Source organism: Piliocolobus tephrosceles, chromosome 10 (genome assembly GCF_002776525.5).
Source record: "Piliocolobus tephrosceles isolate RC106 chromosome 10, ASM277652v3, whole genome shotgun sequence".
Taxonomy (NCBI): Eukaryota; Metazoa; Chordata; class Mammalia; order Primates; family Cercopithecidae; genus Piliocolobus; species Piliocolobus tephrosceles.
In genome coordinates, this window is record NC_045443.1 from 18,076,741 (window position 1) to 18,083,198 (window position 6,458).

The following is a 6,458-nucleotide window of genomic DNA, read 5'->3' on the forward strand; positions in this document are numbered from 1 at the left end:
TAATGGTGGTTTGGAAACTAAGTACTTTTTTTCCAGTGGCTCATTTATACAACAAATATTTATTGACTGTTTGCTTTGTGGCAGGTACTGTTCTAGATACAGGAGATAAGGCAGTGGATGTATACACCAGAAACTCTACCTTTATTCAGTTATAAAGGAGGTTATAAATGGGTACTATGGAAAAAACAACATACAAAATCATATAGGGTAGATGGGGACTGACAAGTCTGATTTTTAATATCAAAAAGTATTTTGAGATAGGCCTCAATGAATTAATAGACTAGAAAGAGATGAGGCAGTAAATCACCATATAGAAAAAAAAAATCAGATATTTGTACGAATTACTTCCAATGTCATTTTCTACTTTGCAAAATATTCCTGATATAGCATCAGATTTTATTCTCCAAATAACCTTATGAAATAGACAGAATAATTGTGACTATTTCTGTCTTATAGATGAGAAAACACATTTGAAGATGCTGAGTGTTATAAACAGCACCAGTATTAATTCTTCCCTTCCAGGCAATAACTTAACTGGTTTAATTTAATATTCATGAGGCCAATGTACTAGCTTCATTTAAGATTCTTTCAAACTAATGAGACTTCCTAAAATTAACATGTTACTATTATACTAGTCGATGACATCCACAAAGGTAGGATCATGTCTGTTTTATTCACTAATGATTTTATTAAGCTCGCTAATGTCCAGCCATGCTAACCATTTTTTCTAGTTCTCAAATGTACTCATTCCTTCTACTCTCTTCTGCTTCCTCTGACTGGTAAATACTTAAATAATTGCCTGCACATTCTCTTTTTACATATTTGTATTCTCACAACAGAACTTTATTTACAATTGCTGTTTACTCAGTTTCTCATACAATAGGCATGTTATCATCTGAGTCTCAATTCTCTTATTACACACTGTTCATGTGTTTCTACCTTCTTCTCACTAGAGTAGGAACTTCCTGAGAGCAGGAATACTGTCATTATCATCACAGTGGTGTTTTCAACTCTCAGAACTATCCAAAGCACACTGTAAGTCCATGTATTGGTTGAGCTAATGAATGAATTATAGCTGTCAACTCATCTTATGACTCCAAAATACGTTCTAAGCATTAGTTATGACAGAAAGCATTTAGAATTAGCACAAGTAATATTTGCTATATCAGATACTTTACTTGGCACTACATTATGTAAATGACATTATTGTTACTATTTTTCAGATCAGAAAAGTGAGGCACAGAGAGAGTGCCTCTGCAGTCAGTAACTTGCAGTAATATTTGAGTACATGATCTTAACCATTTCACTCTATGAAATTCCTCCTTTATACATTATCTAAAAATATAATATTTTCTTTGAGATTTTTCAACATATTGCACAAGTCTAAGGAGTATCATTTGTATAAATATTACATGAATATTGATAGTAAGGTGACTGATCCTGTTGGATCAGGCAACAGGAAGGTCATTGTTTTAGTCAGAATATCTTAAACAACTTATTGGTTTCCTCCAATTTTACTCTCAGAAAGAGTAACTCTTAGTCAGAAAGAGACTAATGTGCAGTTAAATATGTGCCCAAATACTCTTTCTCATCAAAATCGTAACACAAACATTGGTAATTGCTGCTAAGAAAACTAAAAAGTTTTCTAAGGTGTACATTTGTCTATGTTTTAAACTTAATAATTAGCAACTTTAATTTCAAAATCATAAATATTAATTATCACAGAAATTGGATATGGGAGTGGAGATGAGGACTTATGTAAGACTTTTCACATACTACAAAAGATGAGCTTTTTCTCATTCGCCAGAATTTGGATAGAAGAAAGCATGTCATTATCGTGTGAACTCCATGAGGATCTATGCAATCGCATGATGCTCTGGGTCCTGCACCCTTATCCAGCATTTGGGAAGCAGTGGAAATGAGCAGTGCTTCTTAAGTAGTCTGTATCAGGAGCTATTCAAAGTGGATTCTGCAGAGTATATAAGCAGGATGTTAAGAAGCATTATATAAAACAGTTAATAAAGTGTTATTTCTGAAAAATGTATCATATCTTGTAACATAACATGAGATGTAAGTACTGGAGAGGGGGTTATAGGTTGCAATGTTGCCCAAGTAAAACTGAAGTTAATATTGTTACTGATCATAAAAAAAAAAAGGCATTATATGCCTTGGAGTTTATTTGGAATTGGTAATTATTCTGATTAGTAATGACTAGAAAAGCATTTGCTTGTCTCATTCATTAGATGTAAAAAGTGTACCTAGTGTAGTTATGATGGATAGAAAATAAATGGAGAGAACTGACCTGAAAAGATTTTGATATAAGGTTGTTGACAGTTCCTAAGGTAAGGTTCTCTATATTCAAATACAAGTGATATTAAATTGATGTCATCTTAGAGAAAAATGCAAAATGGATTAAGTTGTAGTTGAGGATTTTAAGACTGTTTCTAAAAATGTATTTAAAGGGTCTTAATTGTACCTAGATACAAATATTTTACTAAATTTAAAAGATTTATTAAAAATCAGTATCAATTGTAAAAAAGAATATGTATTCCTATAGACTCTATTTTCAGCTAAATGAAAAATTTAGCTATTTAGACTTGCATCATTCTAAGGACAAATGCCGTGTCATCAAATTGCAGGTTTTCTCAAATGTAGGTGTCGGTTCCTAGAAAGAAGTAGCATCAGAAATCCCAATCTTGCACAGTCAGCCTACAAAGTAGTAGAAATTGTCAGGATAAAATTTACTAGATAAGTCTCCTCTTAAATCTGAGGTATGTGACAAAAAAAAATTCTGAACACAGAAGTATAAAATCTATTTTATAGAATTTTTAAGCCTTGGAAATGATGGGGATGATGCCAAATAAATGAAAGATCAAATGCCAAATGAATAAAAGATCAAATAAATGAAAGATCAATTCATACTACTGTTACCTCCCACATTCTACCTGGCCTATAAGCAAGCCCATAGGCTTCTTTTAACAAATGCCCAGATCAAATGTCTTAAGGGACTTCTTTTCTTAGAATAGTAGGTGTGACCTCAAAAGTAATTAAACATAAATGATCCTTCCAGGAAGAATATTAAAGGGATTTAAAGTAGAAAGGAAAACAGTGAAAGGAAGGGGAAACCACAGAGCTTGACCAAGTAGTTAATATAAATGTAGTGTTTGGGGATAATATTTGGAGCATCTAAATAAAAATAAATTTCTTATTTAGGAATTCGAAAAATAAATCTCCTTGAAGTACAACACAAATAAATAAAAATGTATAAATCATTAATGCACGGTAAAATAAATCATCATTAAAAAGAACAAAGCCATTTAGCAAAAAACAGGTAAAGATTAAAACATTACTGAGGCCAGGGAAACCCTCTTAAGTCCCTGCCAAATATGACCAGCCACCTTCATTTCAAAAGAAATACTGCAGATTTGTTTTGAAATTTACATAAATAAAATTATATACTACATTTCTCTGTTCTCACTCAACATTATGAGATTCACCCACATTAGGCTATCATGTAATTACTTTATTGATTTAAATTTTTAAAAAATAATTACAACCAGCTATTGCAAATCACAGAAAATAATTCTATAGGTTTCCACAAATTTAAGTCTTGTTTATATTTGAGTAAATCAATGACTTTTATAATTTCAAATCTGACTCTACTAAGTAACAACTAAATGAATGCAAATATTTGGCCTCCTAACTTAAACTGGACATTGAATAGAAATAAAATACTTGTGCCATAAGGTTATTGTGAAAATCCAATGAATATTAGTAATGCTTTATACAAAATTATAATAAAAATTAAATGCAATACCATATGAATAGAAATTCTCACTTGTACATAGGACGTATGACTATAATGTAGAGAACAGGATTTTTATGCATGGTCTCCAGAATCCTGTTTGGTTCTCGGTCTTCTTCTCACCATGAGAACTTTTGAGTGTCTAGAGATCACCCACATTAGGATATGACCTACCCACTTGAAAATTTTTCATATTCACATATGCAACATATTGCCTTTAATTTCAGATTGTCAGAGACCACCTGAGAGAATTCTCAAATCTGTGATCCTAAGATTTAGAAAGCAATAACTTTAGACTAATGCTTTTGCAGATTTATCTTAACAAAACAAAAAAAAATACTGATTAAAAAATACTCTCAATCTTTTGTGGAGAGAAATATTACAGGGTCTTTTTTTACTTTTAAAAACAGGTGATAAGTAGGCAGAGAGTTTGCTTTCCTAGGTAACTGAAATTAGACTGCAGAGACTAAATAATGCTTGCCTTAGAGCAGATTCAGATTTACCTTCTAAATCCTTTCAAATTCCTCACTCAGTTCTAGTCCCTAGATGTAGCATTTTTTCTTGGGATGAAATGATCTATGTGTTCTCTCTCTCTCTCTCGCTCACTCTCTATCAACTTTAACTGATATTCTATTCTGACATGTAATTTGTGCAAAAGACTTCAGAATTGTTTTCAGAATTTTTCTCGTTTTATCACTTACACTTTTTGTCGTGAAAGTGCCAATATGAACTGGGGTTTGTTTGCAGCTAACAGAACCTGCTCTATTTGATACAGAAAGGTATTTGATAGAAGAAATGAAGTGCTAACAAGATCATTGGAAATTCCGGAAAAGGAGGCTGTTGATTGGGCCTACTTAATGATTTCAAAATAATTTCTAATCATTTCAAAATCACATCACAGAATTGACCACTACTCTGCCTCTGACAAAAATCAGGAAACTAAAGCAGGATGCTGCTCTCCCACATTCTGACTTTACGATCACGCAAACTAGCTGGAATCTGGAGATCAGAGAACCACCACTACGGTTGCCAGTATGGAGAAGACACTGTGGGCTGTGATCCAAAAATAAAGACGCTCCACCAGAATAAATAGTTCCAGAGCTACACTTCACTAGCCAAACTGATGTTAGGCACCATTCTCTACTTAGGTTAGTTCTGAATTCAAGTCTTATATAAGTATACCTGATGAATAGCACCAAAACACATCCAGAACGCTTGCTGAAAGGTAGTCCTGGAAATGCCGTCTGTAGCTTTTTATCTCTAGAGTATATAAGGCAGAACACTAGAAGTGGAACAGATGCTGAGCAAGATGATGTACCTAATATGCCACAGGCATCTAGCAGTATTCAGTCATGGCTTTGTGGTTATTGAGATGTGATTATCACAGGAACATCAATACATTTCCAAATTAAAAAGAAAATAAGGTTATACTATATTTAAGCATCAGTGCTATTATACAACAGCAAATGAAGACAGGATACAGAATTGAAGTTACGCTTGACTCATACAGTGAATAATAGAGATTGTTTGCAAAATCTTGCTGTACTGAAATTATGTTTACTTTAAATATTTTTTGAAGTGAGGAAGCTCGAAATCAGCTGGAGTTTATCTTTTGCTTTGTTTTAAAAAATGTGTATGTGTGTATTCTGATAGCAGATAATACACTTCCTTAGCATTGTTTTGTAACAGAATTTGATCTGCAACATTTCAGATATCTAGAAAGACAATAAGAAAATAGAAAAAACATTCTTTATTTCTTATTTAATTATTCTTTATTTCTCATTTAATTAAACTTTTACACAGTTAAGAAGAGTATTGTATTGGAAATGCTACATACTTTTTAAACCTGTGTCTCTGTAATACTCTATAATAGTGGTATCAGAAATGCATTCTCTGGAAGATGTTCTCTTTTTAATATACAAGATATCAGGGCTTTTTGTTTTTTTGTTTGTTTGTTTGTTTGTTTTGAGACGGAGTCTCGTTCTGTCGCCCAGGCTGGAGTGCAGTGGCCGGATCTCAGCTCACCGCAAGCTCCGCCTCCGGGTTCACGCCATTCTCCTGCCTCAGCCTCCCGAGTGGCTGGGACTACAGGCGCCCGCCACCTTGCCCGGCTAGTTTTTTTGTATTTTTTAGTAGAGACGGGGTTTCACCGTGTTAGCCAGGATGGTCTCGATCTGCTGACCTCGTGATCCGCCCGTCTCGGCCTCCCAAAGTGCTGGGATTACAGGCTTGAGCCACCGCGCCCGGCCCTTATTTCTTTAACTTGTATTTTTTTGTAACAGAATTTGATCTGCAACATGCCAGATGTCTAGAAAGACAGTAAGAAAATAGCAAAAACATTCTTTCTTATTTAATTAATTCTTATTTAATTATTCTTAATTTTCTTTATTTCTTATTTAATTAAACTTTTCTCTTACACAGTTAAGAGAGTATTGTATTAGAAATGCTACATACTTTTTAAACCTTTGTCTCTATAACACTTTATAATAGTGGTATCACAAATGCATTCTCTGAAAGCAGATATTCTCTTTTTAATATACAAGATATCAGGGTTTTTTTTTTTAATTTCTTTAACTTTCAGGTGGCTGTCAGGCTACTCTGAAGTCTAAAGAAACTACACTCAACTTAGTTTTTAAAAAATAATTTATGTCGA